Source organism: Pollicipes pollicipes, unplaced genomic scaffold (genome assembly GCF_011947565.3).
Source record: "Pollicipes pollicipes isolate AB1234 unplaced genomic scaffold, Ppol_2.1 Scaffold_3447;HRSCAF=4054_pilon_pilon_pilon, whole genome shotgun sequence".
NCBI classification, from domain to species: Eukaryota; Metazoa; Arthropoda; class Thecostraca; order Pollicipedomorpha; family Pollicipedidae; genus Pollicipes; species Pollicipes pollicipes.
The window spans coordinates 35,375,535-35,393,408 of record NW_023596297.1 but is presented as its reverse complement, the minus strand read 5'-3'; the positions used below and the strand labels follow the sequence as shown (position 1 = coordinate 35,393,408).

The 17,874-nt window shown below is 55.4% G+C and overlaps 1 long non-coding RNA gene across 1 annotated transcript in view; it reads right to left on the bottom strand.

The window, feature by feature from the left end:
• Positions 1-798: 798 nt before the first annotated feature.
• LOC119091290 (uncharacterized) overlaps positions 799-17,874 on the bottom strand; it is a 43,946-nt gene continuing 26,870 nt past the window's right edge. Inside the window, exons 2-3 of the long non-coding RNA XR_005093398.1 lie at positions 13,858-14,163; positions 799-925 (exon numbers count right to left, since the gene is read on the bottom strand). This is a non-coding gene — a long non-coding RNA (uncharacterized LOC119091290). The remainder of the gene's footprint in view (positions 926-13,857; positions 14,164-17,874) is intronic.

Below are 17,874 nucleotides of genomic sequence, written 5' to 3'. Positions count from 1 at the left end.
CCGGTTCGTTTCCCGCCGTCGGGCTGGATGGCCGCCGGACGGCGCTCGTTCGAGAGTGCTGCTGCGTCTCGCCGCCGGCGGCGGGCCTGCGCGACTCCGGTGTCCGCAGCTGTGGTGGATCGACGCTTACCCTGAGAGCGATGCTCCGTCTCGCCGCCGGCGGCGGGCCCGCGCGACCCCGGGGTCCGCAGCTGCGGTGGATCGACGCTCACCCTGAGAGCGATGCTCCGTCTCGCCGCCGGCGGCGGGCCTGCGCGACTCCGGGGTCCGCAGCTGCGGTGGATCGACGCCCGACCGGCGCCGATCTGAGCGGACGGCTTATGAGCCCGGCGCGCCGCTTGCATGACCGGCTATAAGTCACATATTGGACGTCCGCGGCTATCCTTACGACCCCGAGGGGATACAGTCCCACCTGTCCGGAGTAGACCAGCAGACAGGCTGACCGTGACCTGAAAGTCGACCTGACATGGCAGGCGTGACCTGGCCCGGGTTATGGCGCCGGGGACAGGGACGAGCGACCGTCGAGAGCGGGGAGGGGGGAGGGGGGGGGGGGCGAAGCCACCCATGAGTCGGCGGGCGGGAATGCGACGGACATCCAGCTCCATGATGAACGAGGACCACATGGACGATAAAGCAGCGCACAGTGGCCAGGATGTACACAACGCATCTTGAGAATCAAGGCTGTAGCACTGATGCCCTGGGACCAACGGCACGGAGAACAGTGACAGTACCGTCAGAGCCACCACGATCTCTAACCACGTGAGCCCAAGCCCGTCCGTCCGCGGTACTCACATTGGGTTGGTGGCGTTCCAGTAGACCTTGATGCGGTGCGCGGCGCCATGCTCCACCACCCGCAGCAGCAGCAGCACCCACAGTACGAACCCCGACGCCTGCATGACGCCCGTCAGCACATGGCCCTCTGAAACTGGACCGAGGGCGCCGGTCAAACGCCTCCGCGACAGGGTCTCGACGACGACACGACAACTGACACGAGGAGCTGATACGAGGAGAAACCAAGCATTGGGCAGTGCTTGACAGACACCCCATGGTAGGCAAGCATGTAAATGAACTCGACGTGGTTGTTCTTTGTACTCCATAAAAGGATAGCTGTATGGTGATGGTTTTGAATTGTCATCGTGCGATCTTCGTTTGGTCGTGAACAGCATTCCTAACGGCTCCAACTGTACGACGCAAAAGGTTTCGGGCCGCAATACCCACCGAGTGGGAGCGACTGAGTCACACCATGACATTGTCAATGCCAGCCAAGAGGGGGCAGGGCAGGGGGTGGACGCTACCGACTAAGGAACCTGGTCAAGGAAGTTGTGAGAATGGGTAGGGAAATCCCATCGCGCTATTGCTTTCGGTGATAACAAAGGGATGGCAAGTGCATTACAGTGAATTCACGTAAGTGGGTTTGACGCCTGCGCGTGAGAGCGGTTCTGTTTATCCGTCGGAGCAGGCTGAGCCAAAAGCGCAATTCAGCTGGTCTGGCGGCCTCCCTGGTGAAAAACCAATGATGCCCCATGAGAACTGATGGGTTGAAATATCACCCCACTAATCTTCCCAAACAGCTCCGCTAAAAAAGCCGATGCCTGATGTCCTTAGCCACGCCTTCGGGTGGGCAGCGCCATCTGCCGAGAACATCGTCAGCGCCGGCATAAAAACCTGCGTTGACCTCCGCCTGGCGTCGATACACGGACGGCGGCGGTGGCCGGCGAGCCAGTCACACTCTGATTACGGTCAGATACCCGCGGGCGCATTACCACTCCGTCGCCATGGCAACCACTGCACACGGCCGCCACCAAAAAGTCGGCATCGATATCCCGACACGGGAATTGCAGACCACAAGCCAGAGCCGCATCCGAAACCACTGCCGGTGGGACTGACGGCGGGCTGGAAGCGGGGAGAACGATGGCGGGGGGGGGGGGGGGTTGCGCCACTTCCTGTGAGGCGAAATACGACGACCAAATTGTTTGTGTAGCAATATGATCGTCTGACGTGAGAGATCGGCAAAGACGACTATTGGAAGGCACGTCAGGCACCCACTAGCCAAGTTAGAAATATGGCTCAGCGGTCGATGCCTACATATTGTGGAATGCGTGCGCCCACCATCGTGCTTGACAAGCCCGAGGACTGGATCCTTGAGACATGGCAGACGCCCAAGTGCCTTGCAATGCAGCCCATACGTCTGCTTTTTGACTTTCTTGCTGCGGTCCGCCCTGACTGATTGTCTCGGACAGGTAGGCTGAGCCTCAGCCACGCGGTGTGGTCAACATTTCAACCAGTTATCTTCTTTGATTGCTGTCCTTCGAAATATCTTCGCATCTACAAGCATTCAACGTCCTGAGTGGACAAAACAAAACATTGAAACGCTTGCAGGTTGAAAAGATCATCACTGCACTGAACTGCATTGAAAAATTGATCAAAAACGTGCAAGCGGCGAAAGGCAAAACTCAGACAAAAAAAAGGCAGCGGAAAAAAGGAAGAGGGAAATACAAATAGCAGGAAAAGTAGAGAAACAAGAGAGAAAGAATGAGACGCGTTGAAAGGGGCATATAATAAGAAAGAAGCAAAGGCGACAGCAGGAACGAACACACGGGTGAAGGAAAAGCAGACAGACATAAAGAAAGAGACAAGGTAGAAGGGAAAGAGGGGGGGGAGTGAGTGAAAGAGGACCGTCAGCCGTCTTGTTCTATTCTGTTCAGCAAGACAGGACAACGCAAAAGCGTTACGAATTTTCCTGGTGGTGACAGGCTTTGTTCCCTCTATTTGGACATCGCCCTGGACTGGATACCCGGTTTAGAGCACGTCTCCTCTTCATCGACGCTGCTCGGCATTCGGAGCTACCAGCGCCATTCGCTCCACGCCACCAGTAGCCGAAAAGGAAGCAGACAGCTTGTCTAGCCTACGGAACTGGGGACATGACGTTGCCGCTTCCCACGGGGCCGTGAGGGAAGCAATGCTGCTCCGGCCGACGGCGCGGCGCGAGGAAGTAGAGCTGTTTCACCCGGCGGCGGCCGAGCGGACGGCAATCGTGATCACTCCGGCGGAACTGACGACCGAACAGTCGTGTTCATTCCAGGATTAGCGAAGCGGAGGGAATCTCATTCCGTCCGGCATCAGTCAAGCGGGAGCAGTTTCCGACAATGGCCGCAACTGGGCGTCGGCGTTCCTCGACACCCACGGCATGACTTCTGCACCGTCGGCGGTCGACCGAGTTCAGACGTCTCATCCGCGCCGGCGAGCTTCACACAAAGCTCCTCAAGCCAGGGGGAGAGGGAGAGGACGAGAGCAGCCTGTCCCTCAGACCATCAAGTCCTCAGCTATTCCGGAGAGGTCCGTATTTAAAAGCGGCAGCCGCCAAATTGGGACGTTACCTGACAGGTGCCAGCCGGGTGAGCGGCGCCGGCGCCGGCGCCGGCGGCGGCGGCGGCTCTCGCCGTTTAATCACGCCGCGGTTGTGCCGGCCGCAGCGGTGTCGGCCTCAAACGGAGCCCAGCCGTCACCTCGTCAAGACCGACGGCCCCACAGTCGAGATCGACGCCAGTGAAGCCTGTCAGTTGCGGAAGGGGCCGCAAGGGGCGGGGGTGCGGTGGGTCAGACCCGTGGGTCGGATGTTTGAGTGCATCGTAACAGCATTGCTGTGAAGTGAGTTGGCGGTAAAGGGAGTGGGACACCGTAACAGCACTGCTGAGTAGTGAGCTAGCGGTAAAGGGAGCGGGACACCGTAACATCACTGCTGAGTAGTGAGCTGGCGGTAAGGGTGGCGGGACGTCGTAACAGCGCTGCTGAGTAGTGAGCTAGCGGTAAGGGTGGCGGGACGTCGTAACAGCACTGCTGAGTAGTGAGCTGCCGGTAAGGGTAGCGGGACACCGTAACAGCACTGCTGAGTAGTGAGCTGCCGGTAAAGGGAGCGACACACCGTAACAGCACTGCTGAGTAGTGAGCTGGCGGTAAGGGTAGCGGGACGTCGTAACAGCACTGCTGAGTAGTGAGCTGCCGGTAAGGGGAGAGGGACACCGTAATAGCACTGCTGAGTAGTGAGCTGGCGGTAAGGGGAGCAGGACGTCGCGTAACGTCAATTATTTCTAAAACATTCTATCCAGAACTGTGCTGTCAAGCCACCTCGGCAATATGTACATGGGCATGTCGATCCGCAATAAACGTAGCGGGTCGGAGCAAACGGAGTCGAGTGATTTGTCAATTACACAACACAATATATTACATACAGACATAAACTACGTCAGCAGAGATGAAAGCGATAGCCTCCGGCTTCAAACAATTCCGTTTTTTGTCGTGTATGGTATAAATCCAAGCCATGCTATATTGTGTACTGTGTAAACCAATTGCTTGGTTATATATCACTCTTGATATTTAAGTCTCCAGTACCTGTTATAGGTTGCTTTGGTTCTCCGTCCTGTCATACCCCCCCCCCCCCCCCCCCATTCCTTTAAAGGGTGTTTGTATTTCGCGCCGGTACCAGTGTCTGTCGTAGCAGTGTCTGCCCCTGTGCCAGCGCCCATCCCGGTACCAGTATCTGTCCCGGTAGCAGTATACGTCCCGGTACCAGTGTCTGTCGTAGCAGTGTCTGCCCCTGTGCCAGCGCCCATCCCGGTACCAGTATCTGTCCCGGTAGCAGTATACGTCCCGGTACCAGTGTCCGTTCCAGTACTGTCCTGACACTAGCGTACCACTGACAATCCCGGGTATCTAGCACCAGTCAATCTGTCCTTGTCGAGTACTTCCACTGCTGACCCCGGACCCCCCCCCCCCTTCCCCTTCCCGCGTCTCTTCCGGTTCATTTGATTCCCGGCTTCTAATGGTGTGCTCCATCGCCACAGCAGACCCGACCTAAGTGATTCGTGTGAGTCATTGTCTCCATCCAGTATCATAGTTTGTCTCGCAGTTGCGTATCTTTCCTTCATTGGCCGAGTGGCCCGAGTGTTATGGTAATTAAATGGGCATCGCACCGACAAGAATGGCGGAGGGCACCAACTGATGAACTGCGGGGCGGAGGGGACAGTCCGAGGAGGAGGGCCGCTTCCCCTGGCCAGCAGACGCGGCCCCACGCCATCCATCGGGGTTGTCTGGCTGTGACAATACGCGCCGACACACCACTTAAGGACCCCGGGGCCACGAAACAAAGCGGCGAGCCACCCTCAGCAGAGAAGACAGCGCACCCTTACACCACTCTGCATTATTTCACCCGGCGAAATGCTGAGTGCACGGTTTCCGTCGTGTGATAGTTATTACTTACATGGTGTTGAGTGCATGAGTGTGGGTCCATAACATGACGTAATCACATAATGTAAAATACATTAGCCGCCCATCGTGAGTGGTGGGCAACGGTGAAGAGCCGGGGACCCAACGCTGGCTGTTCTGCATTGGTTTGCACTGCTGCCGATAACAACTGCTGGCTTGTGAGGCAGCAGTGAAGAGCCGGAGGCCCGGCGCTGGCTGTTCTGCATCGGTTTTCCTTGCTACTGACAGCAAGTGCTGACTTATGAGCGCCAGCTCATCACCCGGCAGTCACGGAGGCACGCAGTCATCGATCACCGCGCGGTCACGAGTCCTCCCCGTACGGTCGGGGGCCGAGATGCCAAGCGCAATCACTGACGTGAAGGACAATGGAATCGTATGAACGCCGCAAAAGTTTGGTCGTTTGAGTGCTGGTCCGACATGTTTTGATGCAGGAGCCGCGCGGAAGTTGTCTCAAACGGCCGATGTTCGGCGGTTCTGAACGGTTCGTCGGCGCCGATTTCGACCAGAGAATCGCCAAAGTTGCCGTCACATCCGCCGCCTAATCACATCATCAATCAATCCGTTGTTTTGCAGTTCATCTAACTACGTTGTTGACGCCACAGTTAAGTTAGGCATTATCGGCTGGCGGGATTGATGCTGAAATATGATGCCGGGATTTTCAGCTTAGTTCGGTAATACAATCCGATAAAACCGGGAAGTTTATTATTACATCACTCTGTAGCTGAGATGTATTAGATCCTTTATCGACGCGAGGACCATCATTGATTAGCATTGATCCCAGCTATATGTGACACAGAGGAACGTATGTTTTTTCAGCTTCAGCGCAACTGAACCAACTTTGCCATGTTCATCATTTGCTAACGCTACAAAGCAGCTGCTGCATCCAAAAGCTTTACACGCAGGATCCTTTTGTGGGTGAGCAACGAGCGATGAGCAAACGAAAAGCAGCGACGTGATAATAGAAGCATCGCCTCGCAGTACGAGCGTGGTGATTTCAGTACGCAAGGTTCACGAGTATCATCCGCAAGGTTCACGTCCGCAAGGTTCACGAGTATCATCCCGTATGCATGCACCCCGCAGCCTCTGTGAGCACATGCTAGAGATCGGTTGCTTGTTTCACAGCTGTCGCGAGGAACATGATGCCAATGCAGTGTTTGATGATCAGCTGATCGCAGTTTACTTTTATCTTTATAAAAAAGGAAAATGAGCGCAAAGTAAAATGTTGTATCCGAACCGTAGGTATTTCTAAAAAATATTTCATTAGTACAGCAGACAGCTTAAGATATGGTTCAAAACGCTTTTGAAATTGTATCCTATGGCGTGCTAAAATATCATCCAGACCTCGCTGAGTCAAAAAAAATATGTTGAGTAAATATTTCAATGAGCATTTACACGTACAAAATGCACCGCGAACACTGGCATAGCGAGATTAATAACAAACACAGCCCAGGACCCTTAACATTGGCATGTCGAAAAGGACGGATGAAACTTATAGGCAGGTCAGGCCTTGACACTGAGTGACACTGCCATGTCAACAAACAGGCCAAGCCATTGAGTTACTTCTTAACCCTGGTCTCTCCTTACGGACAAAAAAGGACTCTGGCATTTTGCGGTCAGGATGTTTCCGTGTAGGTTGATGATGTTTGATTCCAGAGGCAGGCCATGTATCCATGACAAAGGAGCATCGCCATACCGCCCCGAAGGTGGTGTTCTAGTGTATTCTTCCAAGTCTTATAAATATGTTTCTAAAATGTTCATTGAAGCATAGTTTGATAGGGCGCTCGGTTTCTTCTGACGAAATGACAGGTTGAACCATGCACAAGTCGCATTTCATACGGTGCACTAGGCTCTGTGTCGTTCATTTTCCTGACAGCCCGCGCATACTGCCGTGTAAGCCTGTACACCTAGCGGACTAATTGAATTCGTCTGGGTACACTCGTCACAAACACAAACTTTCCCCGGTAAACCGCTGTGCTCTCGAATATCCGGGTTAAAGGCAGCGGCTCAAAGATCCGATGGTACTGCCACCTATTGGTTACACTTGCGAAACGATGTCGTTACACACACAGCCGCTAGGGCGCAGAGCTCCGCGTCCTTTTCATTCCGTCGCCATGCCAGATCCCGACCGCTCACCTCGTCGGCCAGACCGCATGCAATGCAACTGGCGTCATTCCGCGACAGCGATATCTGGATGCATCGCCTGGTCGACACCACTGTCCACCGTTGTTAGCGAACTGTAGAATGTCCTAGCCATTTCAGCAATGCTACGACGGAGATCACATGCCGGGCCAATTGTATTTAAAGTGATAAAATTGTAGCGCTGAGGGCTCTGCTCAGCCGGAGTGTCACGTTTTCAAGAAACCGGCATCTTTGCAACCACTGATTGCGGCTCCATGCGCTTTTCAGGGACAATAACCACAATTCTCTGGAGGCCATTCTGCATATCTGCCTTCAGGTGAAGGCACTAGTATACAAACTGTTAAATCAGACGTTATTTTACTGTAAAGGAAGTACCGCATTGTTCGACAGATCAAAAATACAATTTTCAGCTGGAAAAATGCATAGTACAGAGCGAGACCGAGCCCAATCCCTCGTCGTCGCAACGACACGGAAACAGCACCGTTTGACGGAGAGGGGAACGGGTCATCAATTTGCCGCATGTCCGGGTTGACGTGAGCAGTCTGCCACCCACGTGCCAGCATAACCCGTGGATCCGCCAATACGGAACAAACGTCGGGGATACTGATGTCAGATCTCGGCGACCAAAGCAGATAAGCAAACCTAGAGACAACTGCGTAGTGTTCGAGAATGCAGGGTCCGTAGATCACTAGGCGGTCTCAACGCCGCGCCACCCTTGGGCACGTTGACGGGGAGACGGCCAACGTCACCTTGCTCAAAACCGGCCCCGAAATAATCTCACTGCGGCCGAAATCGAGACGGACACTGAGCCTGGTCGGGCCCGGATACACATGCCGGCAGCTAATTCTGACGCATGGAATGTGGTTGAGCGCAAAAAGAGGTTGAGATCCGTGAAAAACAAAAAAAAATGCCTCAAAATCCTCATGACTGTGTCATGAGTTGGCGCCGACAACAGCACATCTCGTTGAGCGAAGTTTGAAATCATGTTTTTATCTTCGTTAGTCAAACAGCTGCAGCCGGCGTGCTCCTCTGCCTCCTGGATCCAGTCCGGCGGGTGGTGGCCCGGGTAGGTTCGGAACGCAGTGACACGTCGGCTTGATTCCGGCGGAGACACCGACATTTCCGGACAGGGAGCGTTGCGTTCACCATGGACAGCCCGACCACGGCCCGACGGTCTGCTAAAGCCCCCTCTTCCGCTGCTGTCGCGACACCGGCAACGGAGCCGCCCGATCTCAGGGACGCTGGCGACGGCGTCACCAAGCGAGAGAACCCCCTCAGCTCGGAGCCGTGCTTGGCTCCGTCTAGCGATCCGCCGCGGCACACAGGGACAGGCTGGTGGAGAGACTGGACGTCCGAGCCGCCGCGGCACACAGGGACAGGCTGGTGGAGAGACTGGACGTCCGAGCCGCCGCGGCACACAGGGACAGGCTGGTGGAGAGACTGGACGTCCGAGCCGCCGCGGCACACAGGGACAGGCTGGTGGAGAGACTGGACGTCCGAGCGTTACCGGGCGGTGGCCCCAGCCGGCGTCCGGCGGAGGGTTCTAGGGACGCCATGAGGCGCCCTCACGCATGCGCGCTGAAGTGCGGATATCGTAGACTCATCAGCGCATTAATGTCAACCAATGCCAGCTACAAACCGTACCTACAGCTGTCGCGCAGGACGTTGGTTAGGCAGCCTAGGGCCTACTTTAAGGCACTTGTATACAAACCGTTAAATCAGACGTTGTTTTACTGCAATGGAAGCATCGTGCAGCCAGAGTTCTCTAACATACGTGGTTTATGTCAGCGTACTTATTGCTTAAAAGCAAATCGCATACGTTTAGCCAATTACAAAATATAAGAGGCCACTTTTCGGGACTGGACGTGATGCTTTAAAGGACCACCGTAATGCCTCGATGGAGACTGTCCCGCACGTCCCTCCGCTCGGGTGACCAGACGTCCGGCAGTTGCGCCACAAGGCCGCCGCAGCTCGACCCGGCGTCCTGGCCCCACGCAGCTCGTAAAGAGGCGACTTCAAGCGACGAACGCTCTGGCCCCCCGCAGCTCGTGAAGAGGCGACTTCAAGCGACGACGCTCACCAGCGGGATCGGACCGGCTCATTTCCAACCAGCACGCGCGGCGACCCAGCCTCTTAGGCGGTGACACTTCTTATTGCAGACTAATGGGCTTTGGGTTGGGAAGTTCGCCAGTTTTCCAAGCGGCTGTCTGAGAAAACTCGGCTCTTTTTAGGCACGGAGCATAAAAATATGCTTACATTTGACAAGGAAAGATTTTTCTTCAGGCGTAAAGTACGTCAGTACGCTTCTTCGTCCAAAACATGCACAAAGGTATGACGCATACCCTGAAATCCCTGCAGGATTAAAATACGCGTGCCACAACGCGAACGTCACTCCAAATAAAAATGAAAGTGCCGTTATTCCCATCTCAAGACGGAAACAATTAAAATGTTTGCGTCTGGCCCCCCTAATTAAACTACGCGCCACGTCCATTGGTGGCAGCTGCCGGCTGCCGGTACGCATCAGTTCCAGGCCTGCCTCACTGCCGTCACCTCGCCCACGGGGCAGGCCCTCCCTCCTAATCACCGGCGCATTAACATTTCAGGCGTAGCCGCGCATAGCTATGCATGTGATGGCCGAGCATAATGGCAGAGGCATCGGTCATCAATTATACACGGCCAGGAGCGCGGTTAGCGAGCGTGGCAGACCGGTGTTCGGGTTTGAGGCCCGTGGGGTCCAGACCAAGGGTCGGCGGCGCACGCTCTCAGGTCCAGCCCGGCCCTGACACTGCTCGGGGACAGCCCGCTCTGCCGGCAGCCAGCGTGTCCGCGCGCGGGTAGCACCGCCTGAGGATAGACGAGACCGGCGAGGCGCCCACAGCGGGCCAGCCCACTTTCAACACCAGCTCTTAAACTTAACATCAGTTGGTTAACTCAGCATTACCGGCTCCAGAATGATCCCAAACCAAGGGCCTCGGCCTGCATGATCTGGCGACGGCCGGCCGGCCACGTTTTTCACTACAGCGGTAGGCGGGGGGGGGGGGGGCCTCCCGGTCCGTGGAGGCCGACATCCGACCTCAATTAGCCCGCGGCTTAATACGCGCTGGGAATCCGGTGGCGCCCCTGGCGAGACATCGGACAGCGCGGATGTCCACCGGGCATGAGGGGTCGGGAGGAGGAGGGTCCAGCCCTGGCCCAGCTGGGGACGAGCTCCAACACCGCGCGCCGGGCCCACTGGACCGCTGGGCGTGCTCACGCGGTGACGACAGTGTGCGAGGCTGGCAGGTTGTCATGGCACATATGGTTTGTCCGAATTGTGGATAGCACATCGGCGTGGCAGAATCCCACGAGGCGGAGCATCATGATGTGCCGCATGGACAACAGGCGTCCGGCGATGTCTGCTCTTAACTCGACCGCACGTTAGACACCAGATAAGCAAGGAAAGGAAAACGCGGGGGTTACCCACATGGCGCTATCATGTCTGACACATACTCAGAGAGCGATGAAGAGCTTGGCATGCATAAGCCCAGCCCTGATCCACGCAAAGGCTAGAAGGGCGGAAACTTCATGGCACTCAGTGTTTGCCGAGGCCCTGGTCTCCAACAGATAGCGTTTCGCGGGAGCAAACATCAACCCCGCCCCTGCTTCACCAGCTGAAGGTCTGTCTGCCTCAGTGAAGCCTCTGCTAGCAAAGGACTTCATCAAAGCAAGGAGACGCCTTCACCCGAGCTCGGATATTACACACGGTCTTTTCAATTTTCAAGAGGCGCCGGTCGACCTGCAGCCTGTCTCCTTATCCCCGACGGACTCGGATCGCCGTGCCCTAACGTTCTTCCGGCCGGAAGGCGCGGAATGACGGCAGAGTATGAAGCTCCTGCCAACTGTGACGGCGACTTCGCTTCCGTGCAGCCTTCGCCGAGATCGCCAGCTGATAATGGACTGATGTCCGTCGGCCGTTTCACAAGAAACGCTTCCTGGAACCCGTCACAGTCCAAAACTTCATCCCGTCGCGTGCACGAAAATCTGATTCGCAGGAAATTTGCAGCGCGCCAAGAGAGTGGCGCGCTCCGCACGCGTTTTGCCGGCCGCTGAGCAGAGGGGCCACGTCAGCTGTTCGCCGGCCGCTGAGCAGAGGGGCCACGTCAGCTGTTCGCCGGCCGCTGAGCAGAGGGGCCACGTCAGCTGTTCGCCGGCCGCTGAGCAGAGGGGCCACGTCAGCTGTTTGCCGGCCGCTGAGCAGAGGGGCCACGTCAGCAAACTCACGCGCCAGCGCTGTGCAACACGCAGAGGGTTGTAAGGCGCAGGTCTGGCGGCGTGGAGCTGCGCAGTCTGTGTGCACAGGTGAGCTTGCTGCTGGGGTAGATATCAACACCGAGAGGCGTTGATGATACAGGTCAGACAACCCCTGCCGTGTCCATGTTCGCCTGTTGGTCATCGGTCGGCTCTTTATCCGACTCCCACAGTCAGTCCGAAAATGTGCACGTGCAATGTGCCGAAAATGCGAAACTGTGCTGAAATGTTGATAGCGACGTTTGCCTCGCCTTGTCGCCTTGCCCCGAACCCAGTCCACGCTCTTAACTGGCTGGATGCAAAAGGAAAAGAGAAAAGTTTCTTGAGCGTTTTTCTAGTCGCTTGTAACCATTGTGGTAACAATATGACCTGACACAATAAGACGTTGTTCGTAAATAAAGCTCCTTAATGGTGTAATACCTGTAATACCTCTGTGATCTCTGATGACTCTGCCTCTGGAAGAAAATGTCTCCCATGAGGCACTATGCCGCTGGCAGTGTCTTGACTCTACTACAAAGCTACAAGGAAGTTATGTGCTCTGAATCAAACCATTTCGAACAAGACAGGACGCCGGCCATCTCAGAAGCGCTCTGCTTCTTCGGAAAAGAGAGTTTTGATGGCGTAACTTCTTCCAATTGATAATGATTTTCTGTCAAACCGCTTGTCAAGCCAAACTTTCAAGAAGTTTGTAACTCGGAATGTGTCTGGAACCGCCAGTTCCATATTTGTCCAACTTTCAGATAATCGTTGGAGCCACACCAGTGCAAATAGACGTTAAAAACTCCTTACAGCTTTCTCAAGTATTCTCTGCCGCACATAAAAGTACGTAGACGTTTCAATCGACTTTATATTTTTGTCCAGTATGCACCCACATTTTTTTGGAACAGACGGTCATTTCATTTCCATTTCTTTAAACGGAGTGCTCCATATTTGTATGAGGTTTTGAACTGAAATAGCCATCTTGAGGATCACTTGGTGCCGTTCACAGTCCTGTCCTTAAGACCTAAGCCCTCCTCGTTCTAAAGTACACATTCGCGAAGATGTACAGACTGGTTCGGGAAGGCTATTTCAAAATCACCCAGGCATCTATGACGTCATAATAACGTCATTCAAATCGTGCCATTCCATTGGCCATGCGACAACCAAGGCCAGTAAAGTATAAAGGTCAAGTTGTTCATATCCGCTGTTCGTGAGCACGATTTCCAGATTTGGCGGCCATCAATTGGCTCTCAATCGATGTTGTCCAAGGTAAGATGACAAAATCAAACAACGACGTACGGGGGAGCATATTTGCGAAGTAGAAAAATTATGTTGTGTGCAGCAGCATTTTCCACTTAATAGTATACAAATAGTTATAAGTGAGCTTATTTCATCCTATCTGATGTTTGCTTCAATATCTTCAACTGTAAAGCATTCCCTTTAAACCAAAGCGAAACAGTTTTCTCGTTATAGCATCCACTGCGATCGTGTTTAGATGATGTTACTGGTTCACCAGCCAGGTGCAGGGGAATTTGTTCAGTGTTCACGTCAGTTTGTTATTATTCGAGCCCCCGGCCGCCCTCAATGCGATGTGGACACGAAGCGGCTGACGACAATGACGACAACGGCGACCGTTTTGGGATTAATAGCGTTAGCATCCTTCGTCAACGAGTCAGGCTACCATTTCACGCTGCGCTTATGCGGCACATCCGACCGACGTGGCGTCAGCGAATTCTGCGCCCAGTTCAGACCGCATCATACTCATCATGTCGGGCACGCTCCGGTTCTGCCCAACCTGCCGACGCGGCACAATAAACTAATTAGCATTCTGTCGATGCGGACGCGGGCCGGCCTGATACCGTCGGAGCCATCGACGCCCGGTCCATCAGCGCCCCACCCACCCCTCATATCACGGCGCAGACAATGCCGGCGTGGCCGCGGTCATTTATTATTTAGCGGTCATCTTGGAGCCGATAACAAGTTGCACCATGGGCGGGCTTATCCTGTTCCGCTCCGGCGAAGCCAACTAAAGAAGATTAAAATGCCTTCATCGCCGCTGGGGCATCAAACGGACACTTCCTCGGCTCGCGGCAGTTGTTGCGCGCCCGGAGGATCCCGTTGCCCGCTCAGTTATCCCAGAAGCGTGTTCGGCCGATCCTTGGCCAGAAGAGCGTGTCGCTGCATCCTCACCTTGATGAAAAGCTCCCGGCGTTCACAGAGCGCCTTCCACTCGGCCGCTCCTTTGTCCGCCCCAACACCGAGGCCTTTCACTCGACGGCCGGGATGGGACGCTCGTCACCAGTGGCGTCCTAGCGCGCACTCAGTCGGATCGCGCCCGGGCAGGCTCGCACCGAGACCAGACGCTCGGGTTCAGCGTGTCCGGCACGCGTCGGGCGCAGTGGGGCCGGGTAGGTGTCAGGCCGACGTCCACAGGTCGAAGTCCACAGTCAGTGCAGCCGCCGGGCACAGGACCGTCTCGGCAGTGAGCCAACGAGCCTGCGAAACAAAGGCCTTCGCGTCACGGCGGGGCAAGTGGCGGCACATTGCAGCGGGCAGGGCCTTCAAGCGGCGGGGGGACGGCGCACCGCTGGGGCCGGGCACGGCAACCGTCTGAGGCGGGTGTGTGTGCCGCAAACGGGCATCCCCGTCGTCAACGACTATAGGTGGAAAAGACAGATACGTGTTCTGTTATGTCGGCCCAAGACTTTTCATTGTGAAATATCATGTCATTTCACCAGATTCCACACTAAATATGTCATTTGGTTCCAGACGACCAGCGGCTCCACTAGTGGCTCCAGCTTATGTCATCGAACGTCAGAACTCCAAACTGCTCGGCACAGTTGTGTGACTGGAATGGAAAGGTGAATACTTAGCAACAGGATGGTATCTGTCCAGTGCAATCAAACGTTATCTAATCCATTACGGAAGAGTACCAGGCAAAGACGTGATTAAGTTGAGATGAGCCCAGAGGGTAAGGCAGTATCTGCCTAATGAAATCGTTTAATCCACTGCGTGAGAAACCCAGGCAAAGGGATAACTAGCTTGATATAAGCCCAGAGGATCAACCAGAAACAATACTTCAACAAAAGGATATTCTGGTTACGCTGAGAGCAAATCAGAATGCGGAGAATTTCCTGCACGGTCTTGGGCCCCTCATTGATGCACGGTCTTGGGTCCCTCATTGATGTAACCATTTGGTGTTCCCATAAACCCGACACCGGCGACGTTCGGTAACTTAAAGCCAGCTACAAACTGATATCGGGTGGTCCGGACCACCCATGGCCCTGCCCGCTGGTCTGGCCCCAGCGAACCACACTCCACGTAAAAGGTAGAGACAGCGGCGGTGGCGCGTACAATTATGCATTCTGTGACATGGGAACCGTAACCAGAGCATGCGGTGGTGCGCTGTTTTAATCTGCGGTCAGCGCAGCGATTTGATGCTACGCCGGCACTATTGATGAGGAGCTCTGTTCATCCAGCGTTGGTTTCTGCCAGCAGATGCGTTGCACGGTGCATCTGCCGCCCCGACGTTAGAAGTGTTTGCGTCGTCGCGTTCATTGCTGGACTGTCGGGAGCGGGCCCGTATGGTGAGGCAAGGAAGTTGCTTCAGAAAAAGTATGCAGTCTGAGAGGACAGAGAAGATGTGTGCCGCACGTTCAGTTTGGTGAACGGTCACATTTGCGGCGACTTGTCAAAATATCATATAAAGATAACAAGCAGTAACTCTAGAGTTTGTTCGGCTACGTTTGTACCGAAGGCAGATGTTAATCACCGTTCAGTTGGAAATCACATAACACCATATGGGGCGAAAGATGAATAGACAATTGAAAATGCATTTCAGCGTTTACTGAGAATACTCAGCGAGAACAGCCTATCTCGCCTTCGTGAGTTGATGAATTCTCGTTACCATACCATAAGCCGTCCACATAACCAATCAAATATACCGTACAGGCGGGCATTCATACCATGCAACAGCACAACGTGCCGAGCAGAACTCCAATCACCGATGGTACTCAAGTCTTGACGCAGCCTGTTGGCGTGCGGCCACATACTCGGCCCCGTCAATTGCTGCGCGATCAACGCGTGTGTATCCAGCTGTCGCGCTCAAACACGCCATCTGCGCCGGCGGCACTCATCCCGTCCCGCGCCCGCAATCTCGCTCCGGGCCCGCGTCCCTCTCTGGGACGTCCGTCCCCGGTCCACCCGGCGGTCGGGACACCCCGCCGCGGTATCCCCATCCGTCATGCGTCACGCGCGTGACGGATGCGGTGCGCCGCGGCGGTCGGGGCCGGCGGCCGAGCGCCGGCGCGGCGCCGAAGCCCGTGTGACAGATGCCGGCTGACCGGCAGCTCGGGCCGACTGTCAGCGTGACGGATCGGGCGCGTCAGCGGGCCGCGCCGCGCCGCCGAGCGGGAACCCGGCCGAGGCCTGAGAGAGGCTCCATGGAGGCCCGATGGAAGCCCGGTGGAGGTTCGTGCACAGCGCAGCTGTGGCTCGTGAAGCCGCCGAGAGCGAGGCACGCGGACTGGTGCAGTGCCGGCGTCGACTATCGGAATACAGGGGTTACAGGGGTACAGAACTTATGGGTTTAATGGAGTGATTTTAAAAATGTACGAGGGCACGGAGATGGCAATGGAGGGAAGCAGAAGAAGGCAGGGATAAGAGAGAGGGTGAGAGGGAGGGGAGAGAGAGAGCGGAGAGAAAGAGAGCGGAGAGAAAGAGAGAGAGAGAGAGAGAGAGAGAGGGGGGGGGGGAGGAGCAAAAGAATAAACGTCATTCGGCAAAGCCCAACACCGCGCGCACTGATAGTGTTTTTGCAGCCTTGGCATGTTGGTGCAATCAGTATTCTACAAGAAGAATATTGGGCGGGTGAGCTGCGCGAACAAAACACAGGGCGCGGCCGCTCGCCAATGATACGGCCGCTAATAGCATTTTCCATTGGCGACCGGCGCGGCCCTGTGGGGAGGCCAGGGCCAGACAGAAGGGGGGCGGGTAGGCTGGGGGGCCGCTTTGTTTGGGACAGCCGCTTGGCGCGCAAACTGTTTGAAGCTTGTGAACTCGGCGGGGGTCAGCGGCCATGATCGGGAAAACCTTGGTCGGTGGGCGAGGCGTGCTGCCCGACGGGGGGCTCAATGTGCTCCGACGCGACTAGTGCATGCATCATTGCATAAGGCCCGTCTTTTGACCAAATGGGATCGCTGATGATAACCTTTGTACTGCCAGCGACGCAGGGATGCACTTCATCATCAATGACGACGTATCTATTTGATTTTCTTTGAAGAGTGTATCCGTGAAATTTCGTAACTTTCTTTTAACAAGCCCACACCATTACCCGGTGTTTGTGCTTAATTTGCACTTTGTTTGCTATCAATTTCAACGCGAAGCGTAATTTCAACGGAGGCTATTAAGTGAACGCATGAAAGCACAATAATTTCAGACGGAGATGTCACGGGTTTGCATCATTCAACTTAAAACCTGTTCTTTTGTGATGAGCGCATCTGCCACGATTGTTTTCTCTGGTGTCCGTGATACTTACAGCGGTAGGATGACGGCAGAAATGCTAAGCACGAGACTATAACTCGCACCCCCTCTGAAGCTTTCCTTCTCTCTCTCTCTCTCTCTCTCTCTCTCTCTCTCTCTCTCTCTCTCTCTCTCTCTCTCTCTCTCTCTCTCTCTCTCTCTCTCTCTCTTTCTCTCTCTCTCTGGCACTACCGCCCCGTCTCCGTCGCCGCTAGTTTTCGCGCCCAAGGGCGATCCATCAGGGGACCGGCTGCGGACGGACATTGCCACTCGCCGGCTCAAGTGACGCCTCTGTTAGCCCCCAAAGGTGGCGGTCCGATATGTCACAGCACGGCGCCTGGCCGCAACAGCCGTGTCCCTCTACACAGCGCCCATTCGTCATCGGCGCGATCAAGTGACGTCATTGGTAGGGAGATCTCTATCAGAGGCAACGCAGAGCAGCGGAGGCCTCAACACGGCACCAGTGCGCAATGCACCACGAGGCGACCCGCGTTATAGACTCTCACCGCTGTCTAATGGGAAATGGCTGTTGTCGACGCGTGGACAACAATTTGAAAGCGTGCGCATTGAGCACGTCTCCCCTCACACCAGCCATGTAGTCCCGGAGCGCTGATCCCCCGCGACGCCAGACTCGCGCCTCACACGGCAACAGACCCGGCCGTCCAGACCACTCCAGCCCGGTAGATC